We start from the raw sequence: 20,904 nt of genomic DNA, 5'->3' as shown, positions 1-20,904 counted from the left end.
CTGACACTGCAATATACCCCACACTGACACTGCAATATACCCCACACTGTCACTGCAATATACCCCACACTGTCACTGCAATATACCCCACACTGACACTGCAATATACCCCACACTGTCTCAGCAATATACCCCACACTGTCACTGCAATATACCCCACACTGACACTGTAATATACCCCACACTGTCACTGTGATATACCCCACACTGTAACTGCAATATACCCCACACTGACACTGCGATATACCCCACACTGACACTGCGATATACCCCACACTGTCACTGTGATACACCCCACACTGTAACTGCAATATACCCCACACTGACACTGCGATATACCCCACACAGAAACTGCAATATACCCCACACTGTCAGTGCGATATACGCTACACTGTCACTGCAATATAGCCCACACTGATACTGCGATATACCCCACACTGTCACTGCGATATACCCCACACTGTCACTGCGATATATCCCACACTGACACTGTGATACACCCCACACTGTCACTGCGATACATCCCACACTGACACTGAAATATACCCCACACAGACACTGCAATATACCCCACACTGACACTGCGATATGCCCCACACTGACACTGCGATATGCCCCACACTGACACTGCGATATACCCCACACTGACACTGCAATACACCCCACACTGACACTGCAATACACCCCACACTGACACTGCAATACACCCCACACTGACACTGCAATATACCCCACACTGACACTGCAATATACCCCACACTGACACTGCAATATACGCCACACTGACACTGCGATATACCCCACACAGACACTGCAATATACCCCACACTGACACTGCGATATACCCCACACTGACACTGCGATATACCCCACACTGACACTGCGATATGCCCCACACTGACACTGCGATATGCCCCACACTGACACTGCGATATGCCCCACACTGACACTGCGATATACCCCACACTGACACTGCGACATACACCACACACTGACACTGCGATATACCCCACACTGTAACTGCAATATACCCCACACTGTCTCTGCGATATACCCCACACTGTCACTGCAATATACCCCACACTGTCACTGCAATATACCCCACACTGACACTGCGATGTAGCCCACACTGTCACTGCGATGTACCCCACACTGTCACTGCAACACACCCCACACTGATACTGCGATATACCCCACACTGTCACTGCGATATACCCCACACTGTCACTGCGATATATCCCACACTGTCACTGTGATGTACCCCACACTGACACTGCGATATACCCCACACTGACACTGCAATATACCCCACACTGACACTGCAATATATCCCACACTGACACTGCAATATACCCCACACTGGCACTGCAATATACCCCACACTGACACTGCAATATACCCCACACTGTCACTGCGATATACCCCACACTGTCACTGCGATATACCCCACACTGTCACAGCAATATACCCCACACTGTCACTGCAATATACCCCACACTGACACTGTAATATACCCCACACTGTCACTGTGATATACCCCACACTGTAACTGCAATATACCCCACACTGACACTGCGATATACCCCACACTGACACTGTAATATACCCCACACTGTCACTGTGATAAACCCCACACTGTAACTGCAATATACCCCACACTGACACTGCAATATACCCCACACAGAAACTGCAATATACCCCACACTGTCACTGCGATATACGCTGCACTGTCACTGCAATATAGCCCACACTGATACTGCGATATACCCCACACTGTCACTGCGATATACCCCACACTGTCACTGCGATATATCCCACACTGACACTGTGATACACCCCACACTGTCACTGCGATACATCCCACACTGTCACTGCGATACACCCCACACTGACACTGCGATATACCCCACACTGACACTGCGATATATCCCACACTGACACTGCGATATACCCCACACTGTCACTGCGATATACCCCACACTGTCACTGCGATATATCCCACACTGTCACTGCGATACATCCCACACTGTCACTGCGATACACCCCACACTGACACTGCGATATACCCCACACTGTCACTGCGATATACCCCACACTGTCACTGCGATATACCCCACACTGTCACTGCGATACATCCCACACTGTCACTGCGATACACCCCACACTGACACTGCGATATACCCCACACTGTCACTGCGATATATCCCACACTGACACTGCGATATACCCCACACTGTCACTGCGATATACCCCACACTGTCACTGCGATATATCCCACACTGACACTGCGATATACTCCACACTGTCACTGCGATATACTCCACACTGTCACTGTGATACACCCCAAACTGTCACAGCGATACACTCCACAGTGGCACTGTGATACACTCCACACTGTCACTGCGATACACCACAGAGTGGCACTGTGATATACCCCACACTGTCACTGCGATATACCCCACACTGTCACTGCGATACATCCCACACTGTCACTGCGATATACCCCACACTGTCACTGCGATATACCCCACACTGTCACTGCGATATATCCCACACTGACACTGCGATATACTCCACACTGTCACTGCAATATACCCCACACTGTCACTGCGATATACCCCACACTGTCACTGCGATATATCCCACACTGACACTGCGATATACTCCACACTGTCACTGCGATATACTCCACACTGTCACTGTGATACACCCCAAACTGTCACAGCGATACACCCCACAGTGGCACTGTGATATACCCCACACTGACACTGCGATATTTCCCACACCGTCACTGCGATATACCCCACACCTTCACTTCAATACACACCACACTGTCACTGTGATACACCCCAAACTGTCACAGCGATACACCCCACAGTGGCACTGTGATACACTCCACATGTCACTGCGATACACCACAGAGTGGCACTGCGATATACACCACACTGTCACTGCGATATACCCCACACTGTCACTGCGATACATCCCACACTGTCACTGCGATATACCCCACACTGTCACTGCGATATACCCCACACTGTCACTGCGATATATCCCACACTGACACTGCGATATACTCCACACTGTCACTGCAATATACCCCACACTGTCACTGCGATACACCCCACACTGTCACTGGGATACACCCCACACTGCCACTACAATACACCCCAAAGTGCCACTGTGATATACCCCACACTGACACTGCGATATTTCCCACACCGTCACTGCGATATACCCCACACCTTCACTTCAATACACACCACACTGTCACTGTGATACACCCCAAACTGTCACAGCGATACACCCCACAGTGGCACTGTGATACACTCCACACTGTCACTGCGATACACCACAGAGTGGCACTGCGAGACACCCCACACTGACACTGCAACAAACCCCACACTGTCACTGCATTATACCCCACACTCTCACTGCGATACACCCCACACCTTCACTGCGATACACCCCACACTGTCACTGCGATACACCCCACACTGTCACTGCGATACACCCCACACTGTCACAGCGATATACCCCACACTGACACTGCGATATACCCCACACTGACACTGCGATATAACCCACAATGACACTGCGATGTACCCCACAGTGTCACTGTGATACACCCCACACTGTCGCTGCGATATACCCCACACTGTCGCTGCGATATACCCCACACTGACACTGCGATATACCCCACACAGAAACTGCAATATACCCCACACTGTCACTGCGATATACCCCACACTGTCACTGCGATATATCCCACACTGACACTGTGATACACCCCACACTGTCACTGCGATACTTCCCACACTGTCACTGCGATATACCCCACACTGTCACTGCGATATACCCCACACTGTCACTGCGATATATCCCACACTGACACTGCGATATACTCCACACTGTCACTGCGATATACTCCACACTGTCACTGTGATACACCCCAAACTGTCACAGCGATACACCCCACAGTGGCACTGTGATACACTCCACACTGTCACTGCGATACACCACAGAGTGGCACTGTGATATACCCCACACTGTCACTGCGATATACCCCACACTGTCACTGCGATACATCCCACACTGTCACTGCGATATACCCCACACTGTCACTGCGATATACCCCACACTGTCACTGCGATATATCCCACACTGACACTGCGATATACCCCACACTGTCACTGCGATACACCCCACACTGTCACTGCGATACACCCCACACTGTCACTGGGATACACCCCACACTGCCACTGCAATACACACCACACTGTCACTACAATATACCCCAAACTGTCACTGCAATACACCACACACTGTCACTGCGATATACCACACACTGTCACTGCAATATACCCCAAACTGTCACTGCAATACACCACACACTGTTACTGCGATATACCCCACACTGTCAATGCAATATACCCCAAACTGTCACTGCAATACACCACACACTGTCACTGTGATATACCCCACACTGACACTGCGATACACACCAAACTGTCACTGGGATATACCCCACACTGTCACTGCGATATACCCCACACTGACACTGCGATATACCCCACAGTGTCACTGCAATATACCCCACACTGTCTCTGCAATATACCCCACACTGTCACTGTGATATACCCCACACTGTCACTGCAACACACCCCACACTGTCACTGCAATATACTCCACACTGTCACTGCTATATAACCCACACTGACACTGCAATACACACCACACTGACACTGCAATACACCCCACACTGACACTGCGATATACCCCACACTGTCACAGCGATATACCCCACACTGACACTGCGATACACTCCACTCTGTCACTGCTATATAACCCACACTGACACTGCAATACACCCCACAGACACTGCAATACACCCCACACTGACACTGCAATATACCCCACACTGACACTGCGATATACCCCACACTGTCACTGCAATATACGCCACACTGTCACTGCAATATACCCCACACTGACACTGCAATATACCCCACACTGACACTGCGATATACCCCACACTGACACTGCGATATGCCCCACACTGACACTGCAATACACCCCACACTGTCACTGCAATACACACCACACTGTCACTACAATATACCCCAAACTGTCACTGCAATACACCACACACTGTCACTGCGATATGCCCCACACTGACACTGCGATATACCCCACACTGTCACTGCGACATACACCACACACTGTCACTGCGATATACCCCACACTGTAACTGCGATATACCCGACACTGTCTCTGCGATATACCCCACACTGTCACTGCAATATAACCTACATTGCCACTGCAACACACCCCACACTGTCACTGCAATATACCCCACACTGACACTGCGATATGCCCCACACTGACACTGCGATATGCCCCACACTGACACTGCGATATGCCCCACACTGACACTGCGATATACCCCACACGGACACTGCAATACACCCCACACTGACACTGCAATACACCCCACAGACACTGCAATACACCCCACACTGACACTTCAATATACCCCACACTGACACTGCGATATACCCCACACTGTCACTGCAATATACGCCACACTGTCACTGCAATATACCCCACACTGACACTGCAATATACCCCACACTGACACTGCAATATACCCCACACTGACACTGCGATATACCCCACACTGACACTGCGATATGCCCCACACTGACACTGCGATTAGCCCCACACTGACACTGCGATATACCCCACACTGACACTGCAATACACCCCACACTGACACTGCAATACACCCCACACTGACACTGCGATATACTCCACACTGTCACTGCAATATACCCCACACTGTCACTGCGATACACCCCACACTGTCACTGGGATACACCCCACACTGCCACTACAATACACCCCAAAGTGCCACTGTGATATACCCCACACTGACACTGCGATATTTCCCACACCGTCACTGCGATATACCCCACACCTTCACTTCAATACACACCACACTGTCACTGTGATACACCCCAAACTGTCACAGCGATACACCCCACAGTGGCACTGTGATACACTCCACACTGTCACTGCGATACACCACAGAGTGGCACTGCGAGACACCCCACACTGACACTGCAACAAACCCCACACTGTCACTGCATTATACCCCACACTCTCACTGCGATACACCCCACACCTTCACTGCGATACACCCCACACTGTCACTGCGATACACCCCACACTGTCACTGCGATACACCCCACACTGTCACAGCGATATACCCCACACTGACACTGCGATATACCCCACACTGACACTGCGATATAACCCACAATGACACTGCGATGTACCCCACAGTGTCACTGTGATACACCCCACACTGTCGCTGCGATATACCCCACACTGTCGCTGCGATATACCCCACACTGACACTGCGATATACCCCACACAGAAACTGCAATATACCCCACACTGTCACTGCGATATACCCCACACTGTCACTGCGATATATCCCACACTGACACTGTGATACACCCCACACTGTCACTGCGATACTTCCCACACTGTCACTGCGATATACCCCACACTGTCACTGCGATATACCCCACACTGTCACTGCGATATATCCCACACTGACACTGCGATATACTCCACACTGTCACTGCGATATACTCCACACTGTCACTGTGATACACCCCAAACTGTCACAGCGATACACCCCACAGTGGCACTGTGATACACTCCACACTGTCACTGCGATACACCACAGAGTGGCACTGTGATATACCCCACACTGTCACTGCGATATACCCCACACTGTCACTGCGATACATCCCACACTGTCACTGCGATATACCCCACACTGTCACTGCGATATACCCCACACTGTCACTGCGATATATCCCACACTGACACTGCGATATACCCCACACTGTCACTGCGATACACCCCACACTGTCACTGCGATACACCCCACACTGTCACTGGGATACACCCCACACTGCCACTGCAATACACACCACACTGTCACTACAATATACCCCAAACTGTCACTGCAATACACCACACACTGTCACTGCGATATACCACACACTGTCACTGCAATATACCCCAAACTGTCACTGCAATACACCACACACTGTTACTGCGATATACCCCACACTGTCAATGCAATATACCCCAAACTGTCACTGCAATACACCACACACTGTCACTGTGATATACCCCACACTGACACTGCGATACACACCAAACTGTCACTGGGATATACCCCACACTGTCACTGCGATATACCCCACACTGACACTGCGATATACCCCACAGTGTCACTGCAATATACCCCACACTGTCTCTGCAATATACCCCACACTGTCACTGTGATATACCCCACACTGTCACTGCAACACACCCCACACTGTCACTGCAATATACTCCACACTGTCACTGCTATATAACCCACACTGACACTGCAATACACACCACACTGACACTGCAATACACCCCACACTGACACTGCGATATACCCCACACTGTCACAGCGATATACCCCACACTGACACTGCGATACACTCCACTCTGTCACTGCTATATAACCCACACTGACACTGCAATACACCCCACAGACACTGCAATACACCCCACACTGACACTGCAATATACCCCACACTGACACTGCGATATACCCCACACTGTCACTGCAATATACGCCACACTGTCACTGCAATATACCCCACACTGACACTGCAATATACCCCACACTGACACTGCGATATACCCCACACTGACACTGCGATATGCCCCACACTGACACTGCAATACACCCCACACTGTCACTGCAATACACACCACACTGTCACTACAATATACCCCAAACTGTCACTGCAATACACCACACACTGTCACTGCGATATGCCCCACACTGACACTGCGATATACCCCACACTGTCACTGCGACATACACCACACACTGTCACTGCGATATACCCCACACTGTAACTGCGATATACCCGACACTGTCTCTGCGATATACCCCACACTGTCACTGCAATATAACCTACATTGCCACTGCAACACACCCCACACTGTCACTGCAATATACCCCACACTGACACTGCGATATGCCCCACACTGACACTGCGATATGCCCCACACTGACACTGCGATATACCCCACACGGACACTGCAATACACCCCACACTGACACTGCAATACACCCCACAGACACTGCAATACACCCCACACTGACACTTCAATATACCCCACACTGACACTGCGATATACCCCACACTGTCACTGCAATATACGCCACACTGTCACTGCAATATACCCCACACTGACACTGCAATATACCCCACACTGACACTGCAATATACCCCACACTGACACTGCGATATACCCCACACTGACACTGCGATATGCCCCACACTGACACTGCGATTAGCCCCACACTGACACTGCGATATGCCCCACACTGACACTGCGATATACCCCACACTGTCACTGCGACATACACCACACACTGACACTGCGATATACCCCACACTGTAACTGCAATATACCCCACACTGTCTCTGCGATATACCCCACACTGTCACTGCAATATACCCCACACTGTCACTGCAATATACCCCACACTGACACTGTAATATACCCCACACTGTCACTGTGATATACCCCACACTGTAACTGCAATATACCCCACACTGACACTGCGATATACCCCACACAGAAACTGCAATATACCCCACACTGTCACTGCGATATACGCTACACTGTCACTGCAATAAAGCCCACACTGATACTGCGATATACCCCACACTGTCACTGCGATATACCCCACACTGTCACTGCGATATACCCCACACTGTCACTGCAATATACCCCACACTGACACTGCGATGTAGCCCACACTGTCACTGCAACACACCCCACACTGACACTGCGATATACCCCACACTGTCACTGCGATATACCCCACACTGTCACTGCGATATACCCCACACTGACACTGCGATATACCCCACACTGACACTGCGATATACCCCACACTGACACTGCAATACACCCCACACTGACACTGCAATATTTCCCACACTGACACTGCAATATACCCCACACTGACACTGCAATATACCCCACACTGTCACTGCAATATACCCCACACTGACACTGCGATATACCCCACACTGTCACAGAAATATACCCCACACTGTCACTGCAATATACCCCACACTGACACTGTAATATACCCCACACTGTCACTGTGATATACCCCACACTGTAACTGCAATATACCCCACACTGACACTGCGATATACCCCACACAGAAACTGCAATATACCCCACACTGTCACTGCGATATACCCCACACTGTCACTGCGATATACCCCACACTGACACTGCGATATACCCCACACAGAAACTGCAATATACCCCACACTGTCACTGTGATATACGCTACACTGTCACTGCAATAAAGCCCACACTGATACTGCGATATACCCCACACTGTCACTGCGATATACCCCACACTGTCACTGCGATATATCCCACACTGACACTGTGATACACCCCACACTGACACTGCGATATACCTCACACTGTCACTGCAATACGCCCCACACTGTCACAGGGACACACCCCACACTGTCACTGCGATACACCCCACACTTTCACTGCAATATACCTCACACTGTCACTGGGATACACCCCACACTGTCACTGCGATACACCCCACACTGTCACTGCGATATATCCCACACTGTCACTGCAATATACCCCACACTGTCACTGCGATATACCCCACACTGACACTGCGATATACCTCACACTGTCACTGCAATACGCCCCACACTGTCACAGGGACACACCCCACACTGTCACTGCGATACACCCCACACTTTCACTGCAATATACCTCACACTGTCACTGGGATACACCCCACACTGTCACTGCGATACACCCCACACTGTCACTGCGATATATCCCACACTGTCACTGCAATATACCCCACACTGTCACTGCGATATACCCCACACTGACACTGCGATACACTCCACTCTGTCACTGCTATATAACCCACACTGACACTGCAATACACCCCACACTGACACTGCAATACACCCCACACAGACACTGCAATACACCCCACAGACACTGCAATACACCCCACACTGTCACTGCAATATACCCCACACTGTCACTGCGATATACCCCACACTGTCACTGCAATATACCCCACACCGTCACTGCGATATACCCCCCACCGTCACTGCGATAAACCCCACACTGTCACTGCGATATATCCCACACTGTCTCTGCAATACACCCCACACTGACACTGAGATATACCCTACACTGTCACTGCAATATACCCCACACCGTCACTGCGATATACCCCACACTGTCACTGCGATATATCCCACACTGTCACTGCAATACACCCCACACTGCCACTCAGATATACTCCACACAGTCACTGCGATATAACCCACAATGACACTGCGATGTACCCCACACCGTCACTGCGATATACCCCACACCGTCACTGCGATATACCCCACACTGTCACTGCGATATACCCCACACTGTCACTGCAACACACCCCACACTGTCACTGCAACACACCCCACACTGTCTCTGCGATATACCCCACACTGTCACTGTGATATAACCCACAATGTCACTGCAACACACCCCACACTGTCACTGCGATATAACCCAAACTGACACTGCTATACACCCCACACTGACACTGCAATACACCCCACACTGACATTGCAATATACCCCACACTGACACTGCAATCTACCCCACACTGACACTGCAGTATAGCCCACACTGACACTGCGATATACCCTACACTGTCACTGCAATATACCCCACACTGTCACTGCAATATACCCCACACTGTCACTGCGATATACCCCACACTGACACTGCGATATGCCCCACACTGACACTGCGATATACCCCACACTGACACTGTGATATACCCCACACTGTCACTGCAATACACCCCACACTGTCTCTGCGATATACCCCACACTGTCACTGTAATATCCCCCACACTGTCACTGCAACACACCCCACACTGTCACTACAATATACCCCACACTGTCACTGCGATATACCCCACACTGTCACTGCAATATACCTCACATTGTCTCTGCGATATACCCCACACTGTCACTGCGATATACCCCACACTGTCACTGTGATATACCCCACACTGTCACTGCAACTCACCCCACACTGTCACTGCAATATACTCCACACTGATACTGCGATATACCCCACACTGTCTCTGCGATATACCCCACACTGTCACTGCAACACACCCCACACTGTCACTGCGATATAATCCACACTAACAGTGCAATATACCCAACACTGACACTGCGATATACCCCACACTGTCACTGCAATATACCTCACACTGTCTCTGCGATATACCCCACACTGTCACTGTGATATACCCACACTTTCACTGCAACACACCCCACACTGACACTGCAATATACTCCACACTGTCACTGCGATATACCCCACACTGTCACTGCAACACACCCCACACTGACATTGCAATACACCCCACACTGACACTGCGATATACCCCACACTGACACTGCAATATACCCCACAATGACACTGCAATACACACCACACTGTCACTACAATATACCCCAAACTGTCACTGCAATACACCACACACTGTCACTGCGATATACCACACACTGTCACTGCAATATACCCCAAACTGTCACTGCAATACACCACACACTGTTACTGCGATATACCCCACACTGTCAATGCAATATACCCCAAACTGTCACTGCAATACACCACACACTGTCACTGTGATATACCCCACACTGACACTGCGATACACACCAAACTGTCACTGGGATACACCCCACACTGTCACTGCGATATACCCCACACTGACACTGCGATATACCCCACAGTGTCACTGCAATATACCCCACACTGTCTCTGCAATATACCCCACACTGTCACTGTGATATACCCCACACTGTCACTGCAACACACCCCACACTGTCACTGCAATATACTCCACACTGTCACAGCGATATACCCCACACTGACACTGCGATACACCCCACACTGTCACTGCTATATAACCCACACTGACACTGCAATACACCCCACACTGACACTGCAATACACCCAACACTGACACTGCAATACACCCCACACTGACACTGCGATATACCCCACACTGTCACAGCGATATACCCCACACTGACACTGCGATACACTCCACTCTGTCACTGCTATATAACCCACACTGACACTGCAATACACCCCACACTGACACTGCAATACACCCCACAGACACTGCAATACACCCCACACTGACACTGCGATATACCCCACACTGACACTGCGATATACCCCACACTGTCACTGCAATATACGCCACACTGTCACTGCAATATACCCCACACTGACACTGCAATATACCCCACACTGACACTGCGATATACCCCACACTGACACTGCGATATGCCCCACACTGACACTGCGATATGCCCCACACTGACACTGCGATATGCCCCACACTGACACTGCGATATGCCCCACAATGACACTGCGATATGCCCCACACTGACACTGCGATATACCCCACACTGTCACTGCGACATACACCACACACTGTCACTGCGATATACCCCACACTGTAACTGCGATATACCCGACACTGTCTCTGCGATATACCCCACACTGTCACTGCAATATAACCTACATTGCCACTGCAACACACCCCACACTGTCACTGCAATATACCCCACACTGACACTGCGATATGCCCCACACTGACACTGCGATATGCCCCACACTGACACTGCGATATACCCCACACGGACACTGCAATACACCCCACACTGACACTGCAATACACCCCACAGACACTGCAATACACCCCACACTGACACTTCAATATACCCCACACTGACACTGCAATATACCCCACACTGTCACTGCAATATACGCCACACTGTCACTGCAATATACCCCACACTGACACTGCAATATACCCCACACAGACACTGCAATATACCCCACACAGACACTGCAATATACCCCACACAGACACTGCGATATACCCCACACTGACACTGCGATATGCCCCACACTGACACTGCGATTAGCCCCACACTGACACTGCGATATGCCCCACACTGACACTGCGATATACCCCACACTGTCACTGCGAAATACACCACACACTGACACTGCGATATACCCCACACTGTCACTGCAATATACCCCACACTGTCACTGCAATATACCCCACACTGACACTGTAATATACCCCACACTGTCTCTGCGATATACCCCACACTGTCACTGCAAAAAACCCCACACTGTCACTGCAATATACCACACACTGACACTGCAATATACCCCACACTGACACTGCGATATACCCCACACAGAAACTGCAATATACCCCACACTGTCACTGCGATATACGCTACACTGTCACTGCAATAAAGCCCACACTGATACTGCGATATACCCCACACTGTCACTGCGATATACCCCACACTGTCACTGCGATATATCCCACACTGACACTGTGATACACCCCACACTGTCACTGCGATACTTCCCACACTGTCACTGCGATATACCCCACACTGTCACTGCGATATACCCCACACTGTCACTGCGATATATCCCACACTGACACTGCGATATACTCCACACTGTCACTGCGATATACTCCACACTGTCACTGTGATACACCCCAAACTGTCACAGCGATACACCCCACAGTGGCACTGTGATACACTCCACACTGTCACTGCGATACACCACAGAGTGGCACTGTGATATACCCCACACTGTCACTGCGATATACCCCACACTGTCACTGCGATACATCCCACACTGTCACTGCGATATACCCCACACTGTCACTGCGATATACCCCACACTGTCACTGCGATATATCCCACACTGACACTGCGATATACTCCACACTGTCACTGCAATATACCCCACACTGTCACTGCGATACACCCCACACTGTCACTGGGATACACCCCACACTGCCACTGCAATACACACCACACTGTCACTACAATATACCCCAAACTGTCACTGCAATACACCACACACTGTCACTGCGATATACCACACACTGTCACTGCAATATACCCCAAACTGTCACTGCAATACACCACACACTGTTACTGCGATATACCCCACACTGTCAATGCAATATACCCCAAACTGTCACTGCAATACACCACACACTGTCACTGTGATATACCCCACACTGACACTGCGATACACACCAAACTGTCACTGGGATATACCCCACACTGTCACTGCGATATACCCCACACTGACACTGCGATATACCCCACAGTGTCACTGCAATATACCCCACACTGTCTCTGCAATATACCCCACACTGTCACTGTGATATACCCCACACTGTCACTGCAACACACCCCACACTGTCACTGCAATATACCCCACACTGTCTCTGCAATATACCCCACACTGTCACTGTGATATACCCCACACTGTCACTGCAACACACCCCACACTGTCACTGCAATATACCCCACACTGTCACTGCTATATAACCCACACTGACACTGCAATACACACCACACTGACACTGCAATACACCCAACACTGACACTGCAATACACCCCACACTGACACTGCGATATACCCCACACTGTCACAGCGATATACCCCACACTGACACTGCGATACACTCCACTCTGTCACTGCTATATAACCCACACTGACACTGCAATACACCCCACAGACACTGCAATACACCCCACACTGACACTGCAATATACCCCACACTGACACTGCGATATACCCCACACTGTCACTGCAATATACGCCACACTGTCACTGCAATATACCCCACACTGACACTGCAATATACCCCACACTGACACTGCGATATACCCCACACTGACACTGCGATATGCCCCACACTGACACTGCAATACACCCCACACTGTCACTGCAATACACACCACACTGTCACTACAATATACCCCAAACTGTCACTGCAATACACCACACACTGTCACTGCGATATGCCCCACACTGACACTGCGATATACCCCACACTGTCACTGCGACATACACCACACACTGTCACTGCGATATACCCCACACTGTAACTGCGATATACCCGACACTGTCTCTGCGATATACCCCACACTGTCACTGCAATATAACCTACATTGCCACTGCAACACACCCCACACTGTCACTGCAATATACCCCACACTGACACTGCGATATGCCCCACACTGACACTGCGATATGCCCCACACTGACACTGCGATATACCCCACACGGACACTGCAATACACCCCACACTGACACTGCAATACACCCCACAGACACTGCAATACACCCCACACTGACACTTCAATAAACCCCACACTGACACTGCGATATACCCCACACTGTCACTGCAATATACGCCACACTGTCACTGCAATATACCCCACACTGACACTGCAATATACCCCACACTGACACTGCAATATACCCCACACTGACACTGCGATATACCCCACACTGACACTGCGATATGCCCCACACTGACACTGCGATTAGCCCCACACTGACACTGCGATATGCCCCACACTGACACTGCGATATACCCCACACTGTCACTGCGACATACACCACACACTGACACTGCGATATACCCCACACTGTAACTGCAATATACCCCACACTGTCTCTGCGATATACCCCACACTGTCACTGCAATATACCCCACACTGTCACTGCAATATACCCCACACTGACACTGTAATATACCCCACACTGTCACTGTGATATACCCCACACTGTAACTGCAATATACCCCACACTGACACTGCGATATACCCCACACAGAAACTGCAATATACCCCACACTGTCACTGCGATATACGCTACACTGTCACTGCAATAAAGCCCACACTGATACTGCGATATACCCCACACTGTCACTGCGATATACCCCACACTGTCACTGCGATATACCCCACACTGTCACTGCAATATACCCCACACTGACACTGCGATGTAGCCCACACTGTCACTGCAACACACCCCACACTGACACTGCGATATACCCCACACTGTCACTGCGATATACCCCACACTGTCACTGCGATATACCCCACACTGACACTGCGATATACCCCACACTGACACTGCGATATACCCCACACTGACACTGCAATACACCCCACACTGACACTGCAATATTTCCCACACTGACACTGCAATATACCCCACACTGACACTGCAATATACCCCACACTGTCACTGCAATATACCCCACACTGACACTGCGATATACCCCACACTGTCACAGGAATATACCCCACACTGTCACTGCAATATACCCCACACTGACACTGTAATATACCCCACACTGTCACTGTGATATACCCCACACTGTAACTGCAATATACCCCACACTGACACTGCGATATACCCCACACAGAAACTGCAATATACCCCACACTGTCACTGCGATATACCCCACACTGTCACTGCGATATACCCCACACTGACACTGCGATATACCCCACACAGAAACTGCAATATACCCCACACTGTCACTGTGATATACGCTACACTGTCACTGCAATAAAGCCCACACTGATACTGCGATATACCCCACACTGTCACTGCGATATACCCCACACTGTCACTGCGATATATCCCACACTGACACTGTGATACACCCCACACTGACACTGCGATATACCTCACACTGTCACTGCAATACGCCCCACACTGTCACAGGGACACACCCCACACTGTCACTGCGATACACCCCACACTTTCACTGCAATATACCTCACACTGTCACTGGGATACACCCCACACTGTCACTGCGATACACCCCACACTGTCACTGCGATATATCCCACACTGTCACTGCAATATACCCCACACTGTCACTGCGATATACCCCACACTGACACTGCGATATACCTCACACTGTCACTGCAATACGCCCCACACTGTCACAGGGACACACCCCACACTGTCACTGCGATACACCCCACACTTTCACTGCAATATACCTCACACTGTCACTGGGATACACCCCACACTGTCACTGCGATACACCCCACACTGTCACTGCGATATATCCCACACTGTCACTGCAATATACCCCACACTGTCACTGCGATATACCCCACACTGACACTGCGATACACTCCACTCTGTCACTGCTATATAACCCACACTGACACTGCAATACACCCCACACTGACACTGCAATACACCCCACACAGACACTTCAATACACCCCACAGACACTGCAATACACCCCACACTGTCACTGCAATATACCCCACACTGTCACTGCGATATACCCCACACTGTCACTGCAATATACCCCACACCGTCACTGCGATATACCCCCCACCGTCACTGCGATAAACCCCACACTGTCACTGCGATATATCCCACACTGTCTCTGCAATACACCCCACACTGACACTGAGATATACCCTACACTGTCACTGCAATATACCCCACACCGTCACTGCGATATACCCCACACTGTCACTGCGATATATCCCACACTGTCACTGCAATACACCCCACACTGCCACTCAGATATACTCCACACAGTCACTGCGATATAACCCACAATGACACTGCGATGTACCCCACACCGTCACTGCGATATACCCCACACCGTCACTGCGATATACCCCACACTGTCACTGCGATATACCCCACACTGTCACTGCAACACACCCCACACTGTCACTGCAACACACCCCACACTGTCTCTGCGATATACCCCACACTGTCACTGTGATATAACCCACAATGTCACTGCAACACACCCCACACTGTCACTGCGATATAACCCAAACTGACACTGCTATACACCCCACACTGACACTGCAATACACCCCACACTGACATTGCAATATACCCCACACTGACACTGCAATCTACCCCACACTGACACTGCAGTATAGCCCACACTGACACTGCGATATACCCTACACTGTCACTGCAATATACCCCACACTGTCACTGCAATATACCCCACACTGTCACTGCGATATACCCCACACTGACACTGCGATATGCCCCACACTGACACTGCGATATACCCCACACTGACACTGTGATATACCCCACACTGTCACTGCAATACACCCCACACTGTCACTGCAATACACCCCACACTGTCACTGTAATATCCCCCACACTGTCACTGCAACACACCCCACACTGTCACTACAATATACCCCACACTGTCACTGCGATATACCCCACACTGTCACTGCAATATACCTCACATTGTCTCTGCGATATACCCCACACTGTCACTGCGATATACCCCACACTGTCACTGTGATATACCCCACACTGTCACTGCAACTCACCCCACACTGTCACTGCAATATACTCCACACTGACACTGCGATATACCCCACACTGTCTCTGCGATATACCCCACACTGTCACTGCAACACACCCCACACTGTCACTGCGATATAATCCACACTAACAGTGCAATATACCCAACACTGACACTGCGATATACCCCACACTGTCACTGCAATATACCTCACACTGTCTCTGCGATATACCCCACACTGTCACTGTGATATACCCACACTTTCACTGCAACACACCCCACACTGACACTGCAATATACTCCACACTGTCACTGCGATATACCCCACACTGTCACTGCAACACACCCCACACTGACATTGCAATACACCCCACACTGACACTGCAATATACCCCACACTGACACTGCAATATACCCCACAATGACACTGCAATACACCCCACACTGTCACTGCAATACACACCACACTGTCACTACAATATACCCCAAACTGTCACTGCAATACACCACACACTGTCACTGCGATATACCACACACTGTCACTGCAATATACCCCAAACTGTCACTGCAATACACCACACACTGTTACTGCGATATACCCCACACTGTCAATGCAATATACCCCAAACTGTCACTGCAATACACCACACACTGTCACTGTGATATACCCCACACTGACACTGCGATACACACCAAACTGTCACTGGGATACACCCCACACTGTCACTGCGATATACCCCACACTGACACTGCGATATACCCCACAGTGTCACTGCAATATACCCCACACTGTCTCTGCAATATACCCCACACTGTCACTGTGATATACCCCACACTGTCACTGCAACACACCCCACACTGTCACTGCAATATACTCCACACTGTCACAGCGATATACCCCACACTGACACTGCGATACACCCCACACTGTCACTGCTATATAACCCACACTGACACTGCAATACACCCCACACTGACACTGCAATACACCCAACACTGACACTGCAATACACCCCACACTGACACTGCGATATACCCCACACTGTCACAGCGATATACCCCACACTGACACTGCGATACACTCCACTCTGTCACTGCTATATAACCCACACTGACACTGCAATACACCCCACACTGACACTGCAATACACCCCACAGACACTGCAATACACCCCACACTGACACTGCAATATACCCCACACTGACACTGCGATATACCCCACACTGTCACTGCAATATACGCCACACTGTCACTGCAATATACCCCACACTGACACTGCAATATACCCCACACTGACACTGCGATATACCCCACACTGACACTGCGATATGCCCCACACTGACACTGCGATATGCCCCACACTGACACTGCGATATGCCCCACACTGACACTGCGATATGCCCCACAATGACACTGCGATATGCCCCACACTGACACTGCGATATACCCCACACTGTCACTGCGACATACACCACACACTGTCACTGCGATATACCCCACACTGTAACTGCGATATACCCGACACTGTCTCTGCGATATACCCCACACTGTCACTGCAATATAACCTACATTGCCACTGCAACACACCCCACACTGTCACTGCAATATACCCCACACTGACACTGCGATATGCCCCACACTGACACTGCGATATGCCCCACACTGACACTGCGATATACCCCACACGGACACTGCAATACACCCCACACTGACACTGCAATACACCCCACAGACACTGCAATACACCCCACACTGACACTTCAATATACCCCACACTGACACTGCAATATACCCCACACTGTCACTGCAATATACGCCACACTGTCACTGCAATATACCCCACACTGACACTGCAATATACCCCACACAGACACTGCAATATACCCCACACAGACACTGCAATATACCCCACACAGACACTGCGATATACCCCACACTGACACTGCGATATGCCCCACACTGACACTGCGATTAGCCCCACACTGACACTGCGATATGCCCCACACTGACACTGCGATATACCCCACACTGTCACTGCGAAATACACCACACACTGACACTGCGATATACCCCACACTGTAACTGCAATATACCCCACACTGTCTCTGCGATATACCCCACACTGTCACTGCAATATACCCCACACTGTCACTGCAATATACCCCACACTGACACTGTAATATACCCCACACTGTCTCTGCGATATACCCCACACTGTCACTGCAAAAAACCCCACACTGTCACTGCAATATACCACACACTGACACTGCAATATACCCCACACTGACACTGCGATATACCCCACACAGAAACTGCAATATACCCCACACTGTCACTGCGATATACGCTACACTGTCACTGCAATAAAGCCCACACTGATACTGCGATATACCCCACACTGTCACTGCGATATACCCCACACTGTCACTGCGATATACCCCACACTGACACTGCGATATACCCCACACTGACACTGCGATATACCCCACACTGA

This window comes from Chiloscyllium plagiosum, unplaced genomic scaffold (assembly GCF_037043375.1).
Source record: "Chiloscyllium plagiosum isolate Xiang-an unplaced genomic scaffold, Cpla_swu_hap1 HiC_scaffold_38, whole genome shotgun sequence".
Lineage (NCBI taxonomy): Eukaryota > Metazoa > Chordata > Chondrichthyes > Orectolobiformes > Hemiscylliidae > Chiloscyllium > Chiloscyllium plagiosum.
Note: the sequence above shows the minus strand (reverse complement) of the source record.